The sequence below is a fragment of the Canis lupus genome, chromosome 8 (assembly GCF_011100685.1).
Source record: "Canis lupus familiaris isolate Mischka breed German Shepherd chromosome 8, alternate assembly UU_Cfam_GSD_1.0, whole genome shotgun sequence".
Lineage (NCBI taxonomy): Eukaryota > Metazoa > Chordata > Mammalia > Carnivora > Canidae > Canis > Canis lupus.
In genome coordinates, this window is record NC_049229.1 from 64721565 (window position 1) to 64734039 (window position 12475).

General features: G+C 49.7%; 1 long non-coding RNA gene across 1 annotated transcript; it reads right to left on the reverse strand.

Moving 5' to 3' along the window:
* Positions 1-6349: 6349 nt before the first annotated feature.
* LOC102154374 lies at positions 6350-12235 on the reverse strand. Its single transcript, XR_005362949.1, has 4 exons — positions 12091-12235; positions 8936-9004; positions 7749-7789; positions 6350-7227 (listed from the first exon to the last, which is right to left on the reverse strand). It is a non-coding gene; the product is annotated as an uncharacterized LOC102154374 (long non-coding RNA).
* Positions 12236-12475: the final 240 nt, after the last annotated feature.

Here is a 12475-nt window from a genome sequence, read left to right on the forward strand (position 1 = left end):
CAAGCTGCACTGCTGTCATATAGGGAGAAGTCACTGGCAGTCTTCCAAAGAAAGGAATCCACTGAGCATTTTATTTCTTAAAAAGTACAGTCTTTACACGGTCCTATGTAGAGAAAATCCTAGATTCCACCAAAAAAACTACTAGAACTTATAGAGGGATTCAGTAAGGTCAGAGTATACAAAGTCCATTGCATTTCTATGCACTAATAGTGAAGCAGCAGAAAGAGACGTTATGAAAACAGTCCCATGTACAATTGCACCAAAAATAATAAAGTACCTAGGAATAACACTTAAGCAGGTAAGTGAAAGATTTGTGACCTGAAAATTCTAAAACATTGATGAAAGAAATTGAAAACTCAAACAAATGGAAAGACGTGTGCTTACAGATTGGAAGAAGAAATATTGTCAAAATGCCTACGCTACCCAAAGCAATCTATAGGTTTAAAGCAATCCCTGTCAAACTAATAGAATTTTTCACAGAATTATAATAAACAATCCTAAAATTTGTTTGGAACCACAGAAGACTGAATAACCAAAGCAATCTTGAAAAAAAAAAAAAAAAAAAAAAAACCCTGGAGGTATCACAATTCCAGATTTCAAGTTATATTACAAAGCTGTAGTAATCAAAACAGCATGGTACTGGTATAAAAATACACATAGATCAATGGACAGAATAGAAAACCCAGAAATAAACTCAAGATTTTATGGTCAGTTAATCTTCAACAAAGCAGGGAGGAATATGCAATGGGGAAGAGTCTCTTCAAAACAGTGTTAAGAAAACTAGACAGCCACATGAAAAGAATGAAATTGGACTACTTTCACCATATGCAAAAACTCAAAATGGATTAAGCATCCAAATATGAGACCCAAACCATAAGGATTATAGAAGAGAGCTCAGGGAGTAATTTCTCTGACATCGGCCATAGCAATATCTTTCTAGATACATCTCCTGAGGCAAGGGAAACAAAAGCAAAAATAAACTGTTGGGACTACATCAAATTCTGCATAGCAAAGGAAACGAGAACTAAAAATCCTGAATGGGAGAAGATATTTGCAAATGACATCTGATAAATGGTTGGTATTCACAATATATAAAGAACTGATACAACTCAACACCCAATAAACAAACAATTCAATAAAAAATGGGCAGAAGTCATAGATGTGTTTCCAATGAAGACATCCAGATGACCAACAGACACATAAAAAGATGCTCAACATCATTCATCATCAGGGAAGTGCTAATCAAAACCACAGTGTGCTGTCGCCTCACACCTGTCACAATGGCTAAAATCAACAACACAGGAAACAAATGTTGGTGAAGATGAGAAGAAAAAGGAACCCTCTTGCACTGCTGAGAATGCAAACTGGTGTAGCCTCTCTGGGAAACAGTATGGAGGTTCCTCTAGTTAAAGATAGAACTCCCCTATGATAATTATACCACTGGGTATTTACCCAAAATATACAGAAGCACTAATTTGAAAGGATATATGTACCTCTGTGTCTACGGCAGCATTATTTCCAATAGCCAAATATGGAAGCAGCCTATGTCCATCGATAGATGGAGAAAGACGAATATATATACAAGGGGAATATTACATAGTCATAAAAAATGAAATCTTGCCATTTGTTACAACGTGGGTGAATCTAGAGAGCGTAATGCTAAGCGAAATAGAGAAATACCATATGATTTCAGTAAGATGTGGAATTTAAGGAACAAAGGAACAAAGTGGGGGGAGGTTCGGAAAGAGAGACAACCAAAAAAAAAAAAAGCACAACAAACCAGACTCTTAACTATAAAGAACAAACAGATGGTTGCCAGAGGGGAGGCAGGTGGGGTGTGTGTGAAACAGGTGAAGGGGATGAAAAGCAAAGAGCCCTTCAGTCAGCTCAGGGCCTTGAGCAGAATGTCTATTGGAATTGAAGCTTTCCAATGGCAGACGTGGGAGGAAGAACGTAGTTACTAATGAACAGGCCAAGAGTGACCAGGAAGGACGGGAGCCTCACTCCCCAGTGCTGTTCAGAGGCCTGTTCTGTGTACTTAGTCTACTTGAGCACCTCTTGAAAAGGCTCAGAGAACAGACTGACGTAGGTAGGATTGACCTTCTGGGCTACTGCCACCATCCCTGCCCCAGAGGCTTGGGGATTCCAGAAGAAAAGAAGGGAAAGGGGTAGCTCCACCTCCACTTCGCTGAAGACTGTCCCACCGGGTGAGAGGTCTACTCCTGGCCTGGCACAGAGCTCAGGGCTTCAGGGAAAGAGAAGCAGATCGGTTTCACAAAAAGGTTTTTTATGACCTGAATTTTTTTTCTCTCTCCTTTTTTAAAAAGTTTTTATTTATTTTATTTATTTTATTTTTTTTCCTTTTTAAAAATTTAAATTCAGTTCGCCAACACGTAGTATAACACCCATCAACACTGTGGTGTTGGCTCTAAGCTATGAGTTTCCGTAGACCCCTAGAGGAGATTGGAACTCAGCCAGGTGGCCCTTCTTGCTTTGCAAGTGCAAGTGTGGACAGTAGAAGGAAGGCTCAAGGTCTCCCCCTCCACTGGGCTGCCCTGAGGAGGTGAGGAGCAAGGTCGTGTGCGCCCTTAGCCTTTGCAGAGAATATCCTTGACAAATCACTTCATACGGTCCCTGGATGAGCACCTGGCCATGGGGCACACACAGCTGCAAAACTGTTCCTCGCCTTCACACCTGGCGCGTAGGTGGTACTTTAATGTGTTCTTGCCTTTTTTGGCTTTTGCCGAGATGCACCTACGTACCCTGGGGGTTCATCAGAAAAATCAAACGATGGGAAGATCAGCAGGGGAGACATCAGGGTGAGAAAGCTCCCCAGACCAGTAGGATGGGGTTAGGGCTGCCAACTGAAGCATCTCACTCATGCTCATGAGTCACGGTGACATCCTATCCATCGCCAGAGAGCTTCAATGTTTAAGGGATCACTGAGCTCTACAGAAACAAATGTTCTTTCCAGAAGTTTTAATTAATACTTTTTTTTTTTCCTATATGCTTCACGAGTCTTTACCAAGTGGAAAATGGAAGATGCTGTCTTCTGCCGGTCTGAATAACTGTGATGATCTGCATAATTAGAATTCACTGTGACAATTAGAACAGTGACACCAAAGTTCCTTGTACAAACAGCGGCATCGCACGCCATCTATTTTCAAATGCGAGGTCCGCTTCACAGCTTTCCAGCACAGCAGGTTTGGCTTGTATCGTTGTGATTTATTGGCTTATTGTCACAACTTCAAAGTGCCGTGTTAATAGGCCCTTTAGAAATAGCAGAAGTTATTTTAGAAACTTAAACGTTTGCATGATTTCAGGGGGTTTTTGTTTCCTGGGTTGGTAGTTACATAAATGTCATCGCACTTCATTTAAGCGATGACTGTTAGAGGTGCTTTAGGACCGAAGGTAAATTTTAAGAGGTCTCATGGGCTTGGGGCACCTGGGTGGCTCAGTTGAGGATCTGACTCCTGATTTCAGCTCAGGTCATGATCTCAGGGTCATGAGATTGAGCCACAAGTGGGGCTCTGCGCTGAGTGCGGAGCCTGCTGGGGATTCTCTCTCTCTCTCTCTGCCCCTTCCTATCACCCTATCCAATTGGCCCTATCCAATTAATTATGCAGAACCTGAGACGTGAAGCTTTCCTATAATTAATAAAGCCATAGCGGCTAGCTTGAGAGAGAATTCTTGGAAATGTATTCAGTATAGCTTATTTAGATGTTTAGAGATAAATTCTATCTTGAGAGTGCCGGGTCCCAGGAGAGATTGTGCTCAGAGTTCAGAGGGAACCACCCCTGTGTTAGTGAGGTTTTGTTGAAGTAAATTTAAACCAGAGACAAGGAAGCTTCCGTGTTTGTTCCTGAGAGTCACTGACAGGAAAAAATAGATATTGATGGACAGTCAGACAAAAAGCTGATTTGATAGATTGAAAAAAAAGATTTTATATTCCACTTAAGAATTGTCTAGTGAGCCTAAAAATAGCTTTACGTTGTACCTAGGGAGTTATGAGAGCCAACTGGAGGGATAGCGGAGGGGTGGTAAAGGAGAAGCGCTGATTGTGAGCCCAGGAGGGGATGCTCGAGGTGACCGAGGGGTGCTGGTCTCCCTTCCTGAGAGTAGCATCTCTGCAGCTCCGGGCCACGGCCAGTTGGGCTGGGAGCAGATCTGGCCTGGATCGCAGGCAGGAAATCCTACAGAAAGTGCACCCTGCCTCAGAGATCTTGTCCCAGCCTCAGCAGAGTGGTGGCCTTCCACAGACACCTCCCTGGCCACTTCGCTCCTCTGCCTATGAACCTACTGGGGACACTGCCCAGAAAGCCTCCCCTGACATCCCACTTCCTTCCCCCAGCTCCTTTGGTCCGTCACACTGGGTTGTAATGGCCTTTCTCTTAGCTTCGCTCAGGGACCCCCATATCTGGCATATGGAGTGCTCAAAAAACATGTAAAACATGAGGGAAGGATTCCCTGTCTCCATTCCTTTTGGACTGGTCACAAGAAGCATTAGGTTATTTATTGGTTTACCAGCCCAGCACTGGGCACCAGTAAGGTCATGCTTCTGGAATCCCATCTCAACGCTTCAGACACAAGAATAACCTCTCTTTCCCGCTCAATTGAACGGGAAAGTAGCCAACGCCACCTACATCAGGCTGGGTAAGAGGCTCAGATGGGAGAGTCCCCAGCAGGAGCCTGGCCCACAATGAGCTCTCAGGACACGATAACCCCTACGGCGACCTTGGACCACATCAAGACTCGGTATTGTGGTGTGCTCTTCACCAGCATTTTAAGGCCAAAGGGAGGAGAGATAAGTCCATATCAGTCAACAGACCCTGTTAACGGTTAGTTGCCCCGGGAGCATGGAGACTCCCCTTCGAAGGTAAATGACAAGATCTAACACTTGTGACCATCTGCTCAGCGGAGCGCATTTACCCCGCTGCTCTTGGGGATGGCAGAGCCTCAGACAAAAAATTCCAAGTTACTTTCCTAAGATTATGGTTTCACTGATTGCTGCAGAATTTTTTTTTTTTTTGAATACTACTTTCATCTAGTGGGAAGTCTTAATTGATAGATTATGCTTTTACAGTGTGGAATGATGCTTGAAAGAACACACTTGAACCTTGAGTTGATTCTGATTTATTTTTTAAATTTTATTTTAAAGATTTTATATATTTATTCATGAGAGACACACAGAGAGGCAGAGACACAGGCAGAGGGAGAACCAGGCTCGCTGCGGGGAGCCCAGTATGGGACTCGATCCCAGGACCCCAGGATCACACCCTGGGCTGAAGGCAGATGCTCAACCGCTCAACCACCCAGGCGTCCCGAGTTAGTTCTAATTTCCCAGGAGCCAGGATTGTGATTCTGGATTGTCCTGCACCGAATTAAGTTTTCACAGGGATATGTTCTGCCAAAAAAAAAAAAAAAAAAAAAAAAAGAGGTAGCAATAAGCCTGGTTGATAGGAACTTAGGTGTTAAGTGTGGACAGTACTTCCAGGTGATGTGTCTGTCACTAGTCCCGAGCAGGCAGGGGCTTTGGTGATCAGCAAGCTTGGGGGCACCAGCCCCCGGGGGAGTCCAAGCTGAGCCCCCAACTCTGCAGGGGGACATCTTCCTGCCCCAGACCCAGGCTGGCTGGGGCGAGCTTTCCCCTGGGGGTCAGTGGAGGCAGGGCTGGGGTCCGACATGGGTGTCACAATCCTCGGAAGCAGTCGGAGAACTGCGCCAGGGTTCAGTACTTGGACAGTTCCCGACCCTGGGTGACCTGGGTGGGCGCCCTGCAGGCACGTGAGTCCTCCACGAGGGGAGCAGGATCGCAGTCACAGAGGAGCTGTGACGTCAGCGACAGTGCCTGGAGCCAAGGGCCTTGCAGACAGGGAGGGGACCACGAGCCACGGAGGCAAGTGGCCCCAGCAGCAGGGAAAGCCGGGGAAACGGCTTCTCCCCCGGGGCCTCCGTGAGGGCCCCTTGCCCTGGGGTTGGCCCGGTGATTTTGGACGTCTGACCTCCAGGACCACAAGAGAAAAAGCTCAGGTCGTTTTAGGCCATCGAGGTTGTGGTTATTTGCTACAGCAGCAACAGGAAACCGATACAGTTTTCTGGATCTTTATGAGAGGGGCCCCTTGATCTAAGTGGACAGGGGGCGGGGGACAATCATTTAGTGAACCCCTACCCTCTGAAAGGCATTTATTTTTTAAATTTTTATTTTTTTTTTATGATAGTCACACAGAGAGAGAGAGAGAGAGAGAGAGAGGCTGAGACACAGGCAGAGGGAGAAGCAGGCTCCATGCACCGGGAGCCCGATGTGGGATTCGATCCCGGGTCTCCAGGATCGCGCCCTGGGCCAAAGGCAGGCGCTAAACCGCTGCGCCACCCAGGGATCCCTGAAAGGCATTTAGATCTCTAAAGTACCCATCGCAAAAGGTCTGCGAATGTGGGATATTATCTCTGCCTCGGTGTCAAACCAGACTCGGGCAGGTCGGGTGACTCGTCCAAGGTCCCTACCTCCTGAGTAGCAGGGCTGGGGCTTGAGCGGAGGTCCTCACACTGATCACCCTTCAGAGGCCTGGCCCTATAACTGCATCCTCGGCTGGTGCCGGCTGGATCTAGAGCACAGCCCTAAGAGGGAGATGCCCCTGCTGCCACTGAATTCTGCCTTCATATCCCAATGAAGCCCGTGGCTGGGGATGCCGGGGCTTCGGGGAGACACCCCCCTGGCCATCCACTATTAAGTTTGTGGGTATTTGGACATCTCTCGGGCCACGCACCTCGAGGCTGTGAGCCTGTCTTCTGATATACCCCAGGGCAGACCCTCGGGGTCTACTTACTGATGGACAGACAGGGGGGCAGGGGCCCAGTTCTGAGTAAGACAGCTCCTCGCCGCAGTCTAGTGGCAACAGTAGCTGAGTCCATAGAAAATTCTAACGTGCCAGCGGAGCTTGCTTGGGTGCCTGGGAAGTACAGAGCAGCTCTCTTCCTGGGCTGAGGTCATTGAAGAGGGGGACCCGCTGCTGAGTCTCAGAGGATGATGACCCCGGTGGCCACCAGGCATCCTCAGACAGTGCTCCTCTGTAGGTCATCTTTGCTGCCACCCTAGTCCCATCGAGGCTGGGTCCTGGTGGGGGGTGGCCAGGGTCCCCGCAGAGTACTGTGTCATGTTCAGCAGTGACTGCATTGGCAGGATGTATGCTTCAGCCCTGAGTGTGCGCCAGGGCCTGATGCGCTGCACCACTGGAGAGGCAGGCAGCCACCCTCAGACCCTGCATCAGGGCCCCCTACTCTGGGCCCACTCTGGCTCCCTCCAGTTGCCCCCCCATCCATTCAGGGCAGTCGATTAGGAGGGCCGAAGGGCCATGCCTACCTGGAACCCTGTTCTCTTCCTCCCCAGACTATACTACAGGTAACTGAAATCGGGGAGCTCCCTGCCTTGATGCCCAGCATCTGCTTCCGGGGCCTGCAAGCTTCTTAGTCCACGTCCCCAAGACAGGACAGTGCCATCACACCAGGTGGGGGGCCGTTCTGCCCGGAGTTCACGGGCAGTGTTGGATAGAGCCTGAACACCCAGCTCAGCGTCCACATTCAGATGCCCATGCCCAGACAGGTGCTGGATGACGTAGCTGGACCAAGGAGGGGTGCCGAGGGCTGGTCTGCACTCTGGCCGTGCACCTGTCAGAGGTGGCCCGAGCTGCCCCATGCGTGGTGACATTTAGCAGGTCAACTGGGCATTCTACATTTAGCCAGAAGCTTCCTACCTGATGCGGCCTGTGTCTCATCCAGGATGTTCCAGCTGCACCTGTGATGATCATAATGACATGGTGTAGTGACTGTCCAGGTGTCTCGGGACTCACCACCCAGGGGGCATCCAGAAAGCAGGCTGCGGCCAGGCTGAGGGGGGTTGGGGCCCTCTGGTGATTGGTGCATGGGGAGTGAAGATCGAGGGGTGAAGTGGGGAGGTGTGGGACACCAGCCCCAAGGGGGTCCCAGGAGCAGCCTTCATGGCCATACACGACTGTCGACCTTTCATGGGGGAGCAGAGGGGAGCTGTGGGGAGGCCGAAGGAGAGGCTCCAGCCTGAGTTGGGAAGGCTGGCCTGGAAGCCAGCAGAGCCGTTCTACAGCCCAGGACACCCTAGGGGTGCTGAGGAGGCCGTGTGCGATGAACCGCACCAATGGGAGCTGTCTGGCCCAGGGTCCTGTGGTTCCAAGCCGACTCTTCGAGAAACAGATGTGCTCACCCTCCACCTGCTTGGAGATGAGACCTGGGGCGTCTCTCGCTCACTTGGTGCACTGGTTTTTACTTCCTACCTTGGGATTCCTCTCCTGTTTCCGAGGACAAGACTTGCAGGAACTTTGCTCAGTTTGGATTTCAGACTAACTAAAAGGGACCCCACGGCACCGTGGGAACCACTGGCGTGGAACACTCTGGGTCAAGGTTTCAAAAAAAAAAAAAACAAAAAACCATTCCTTTTGCTCTAACTGGGCATGCGTCCTTCTGGAGATTGCATGCGAAGGGCAAGCCTCCACACTACTGAGGGCTGCTCCAGAGCTCTTTGGGGGGGTGGGGGGCCTGGACCCAGCAGCACCTGGGGCCGATGTCTGCAGGTGCATCTGCAGTGTCTGCAGGCTCACGTCGGGGCTGGGGCACCAGTTTGGTGCTGGCCACACTGACCAGTCATTCTTCTCCCCCCGCCTCCTGCCAGCCAGCACGGTGTGGGCCTGTGTGCAGCCATCTGCCACCTTCCTCCGTGAAGGGAAAGGGGAACCCTTGAGTTTGGCCTGGGGAGAGGGACCTGTGCAGTGAAGGTTGCTCAACACCCTGCATGTTTCAGAGACAGGACTGGCCTTTGACCGGTTCTTGGGAGACAACCCCCAGCCCCTGGGACATCTCTGGGGCCCCTGGAGGTTGGAGTAGCTGAGGAATAAGCACTCACACCACTGACCTCCGGTAAAAACCCTGGAAGCCGGCTCAGGGGAGTTCGCCTCGTCGGCAACACGTGGTACATGTCGTACTGTTGCAGGAAGAAACAAATAGGTGCTGTCGCCGCAGCTCCCCTGGGGAGGGCCACTGGCAGCTCCTGCCCGGTCTCACACGGGCTCTGTCCTGTGCACCTTTTACCTTCGCTTTAAAAATGACTTGTATGCCTTTGCTGTATGAACCACATAACAGCTTCCCTAAGTCCCGGGAATCCTGTGAGGTGGTCTTAGGGACCCCTGACAATGGGGAGGAGCTCCCGCTGGCTGGGCGGGGAAGCCCCAACACTTCTCTCTAAGAGTGACTGCGTCTCATGAGCTCATTACAAATTACCTGCACCATTACCAGGCTGACCTCGGGACTCAAGGATCCATGACCCTTCCCTTGTGCCCCTCAGCATAGCTGGGCTAAGACTGGGATATTCAGGCAGAGACTAAGACTTGGGGAAGGGGCCCCTGGGTGGCTCAGTGGTTGAGCGTCTGCCTTCGGCTCAGGGTGTGATCCCAGGTCCTCGGATCGAGTCCCGCATTGGGGTCCCTCTGGGAAATCTGCTTCTTCCTCTGCCTGTGTCACCGCCTCTCCCCCTTGTCTCTCATTGATAAATAAATAAAATCTTAAAAAAAAAATAAAGACTTGGGGGACAGGCACACTCAGAGTAGACAGGCTGGCTCATGGGTTCAGCCTCTGCGCTTGGCCTCGGTCAGTGGGGTCCCTCTTTCTGGGTCAGACCCCTGATGGGCCCTAACACCAGACTCTCACACTGGCTCTCTGCACCTTTCAAGGTCCAGGCCAAGAGGGAAACTGTTCTAAGCCCTCTCTTTCATCGACTTGGAGCCAGTCCCTGAGCTGGGGTTTCCTGTCTGGGTTCTATCCTCCTGCATGCTAGGTGTCCCCGGCAAGTACCTCTGACCTCTATGCCACGTGCTGACACAGGCCCATTATCTGCTCTGGTGAAGGGTGCTGCGGGAGATGACAGTAGAATGACCTCGGGCAACCTGCAACTTTCCTGTGCTTTTCAAAGTCACCTGGGTTTTCTTCTATTCACTTAATGGATTGTTTACACTTGAAGACTTTACCCAAGTATTTATTGAGGTTAGCAGAGTGCGTGGGTCAACATAAAAACCGCTTGAAAGCAGAGACTTAGGCTGAATCCAGCTAAGGACCGTGAACTGAGAAGCACCTGGGTGCCTGAGTGGTTGAGCATCTGCTTTTGGCTCAGGTCATGACTCCGGGGTCCTGGGATAGAGTCCCACATCGGGATCCCCTCAGGGATCCTGCTTCTCCCTCTGCCTATGTCTCTGCCTGTTTCTCATGAATAAATTAAAAAAATAAATCTTTAAAAAAAAAAGAAAGAAACACGAATTGAAATGGGCGACACAGGCCAGATAGATCCCAATGCAAATGGAATCACTTTGTTTCCAAACACACAAATATCTTAACTATACCTACAGGACAACTATTTTCATTTTAATATTGGTCTTAAATTTACTGATGAGAGTGGGGCGCCTGGGTGGCCCAGTCGGAAGAGCATCTCCCTTCAGCTCAGATCATGATCCTGGGGTCCTGGGATCGAGTCCCACATTAGGCTCCCTGCTCAGTGGGGACTCTGCTTCTCCTCTGCTCCTCCCCCTACTTGTGCTCACGCTCTCTCTCTCTCTCTCTCATATAAATAAATAATTTAATAAAGTAAAAGTAAATTTACCAACAAGAGCCCTGAGGTATAGGGAAATCGAGTGGCCCAGGAAACTACAGTTGAAAAAAAAAAAAAAAAAAGAAAGAAAGAATTGGGTAATAAGCCGAAGCAAGCAGCTCCATGGCCACAATGATAACTGCTAATTTAGTTACATGTAATGGATTATAAAACACATTTATTTAGGAATATTGCTTTCCCCCAACTGTTTATGACACCCTATCAAAACACTCCATCTGCATTTTCAATATTGATGTCTCTGTCATCACTAGAGCACATTTGGAGCCCTGTACCCACTTCTCACGCTTAGTGGAGCACATCAACCACCTGTTCAAATGCAGGCTCTGGTTCCAAACGTCTAACAAGCTCCTGGGCCCACGCAGCTGCTGCTGGCCTGAAGACCATGGAGCGAGAAGAAGGTCCCAGGAGCGCATTCCCTTGCCTTTTATTTAAGTTGTCTGCAATGGAGCAGTTTTGAATCTGTGCACGACCACTTCCGCAGGAATCTTGGCTTAAGTATAGTAGGGCGCTTGAACTTCTCCTGTTGTCCTGCAGGTCTTTGCTCCTGGTCTCTCCGGTGTAACCGCCTACTGTTCTGCTCTTTAAAGTGATCTTTGAAGGATGTGGTTATAATGACGCTCACCATTCCAGCTGGGACTATCGATTGCCTCCTGTTTAAATACTTTGGCCACACTAGAAGTGAGGTCATTTTGGGCTCTCCAGATGGGAGGTAGATATTGCAACCAAAGTAATTCCAAGAATGCCCTCTAGTGCGCTGTTTTGGGAACAGTCACTCTAAGGACTGTCTTCTTTTTCAAGAGATAATGTTGAGAAAAATCAACCTCACTAATTCAGGTCTTCTGCATATGGAACTCAGCTGGGGGAAGCAGTCATTATGCCCCGGTCACCGTGGCTGCCTGCTGTCCCTCACACTTGTCATGCTTATACCCAGCCTATACTTGTTGTCCCTTCTGCTTAAAACATTCTTCCTCCCTGCATGGCTGCTGCCTTCTCGGGGCTCAGGTCTATTCAGAGAAGCCACCTCTACCACTGTGGCTGGGGGGCAAATGCTACTTCACCTCCCTAGAACCCTGGGAGGTTGAACATGCCCCAGTGAACATCAGTGTCATTTTTTTAAAGAATTTATTTATTTATTTATTTATTTATTTATTTATTTATTTATTTATTTATTTATTTATGAGGGAGACAGGCAGACACACAGGCAGAGGGAGAAGCAGGCTCCCTGCAGGGAGCCCGACGCGGGACTCCATCCCAGGACCCCGGGATCACGCCCTGAGCTGAAGGCAGGTGCTCAACAGCTGAGCCACCCAAGTGCCCCTCATTTTGCATTTGTTTTAAATGCTCAGCGGATAAAACCCCTGAAACATCTCAAATTCAACTCCAAAGAGTAAAATACCGAGTTAGCTTCTTACGTGTCTCCCCGATGGTACTTCCTCCGTGTTCCTGGCCTGTCACAGGGAGCGTCACACACCGGAGATCCAGCAGGTGGCGCCCGTTCCCTGGGACTGTGACTCGGCTTACCCAAGCAGAGCCAGGCCCCCATCATCCGAGGAAGCCTCTGTGTGCAAAGCAAATCAGGTAGATTTATGCCTGTGCTCAGGAGCCTGTGCTCAGGAAGCTGGGCGGCTCCCCCACATGCCCCATCCCTCCCACTGAAGGGGTCTCCCGCCTTCCCTGGGCCTTTCGGGGGTGCCAGGGAGTGTATATGGGCCCCAGGCAGCCCCATCCTTTAGGAAGCCCAGGTGTGTGTCGAGTCTGTTCTTTCCCCTCCTGGAAAGGCCTCCTGCAACAGGCCAG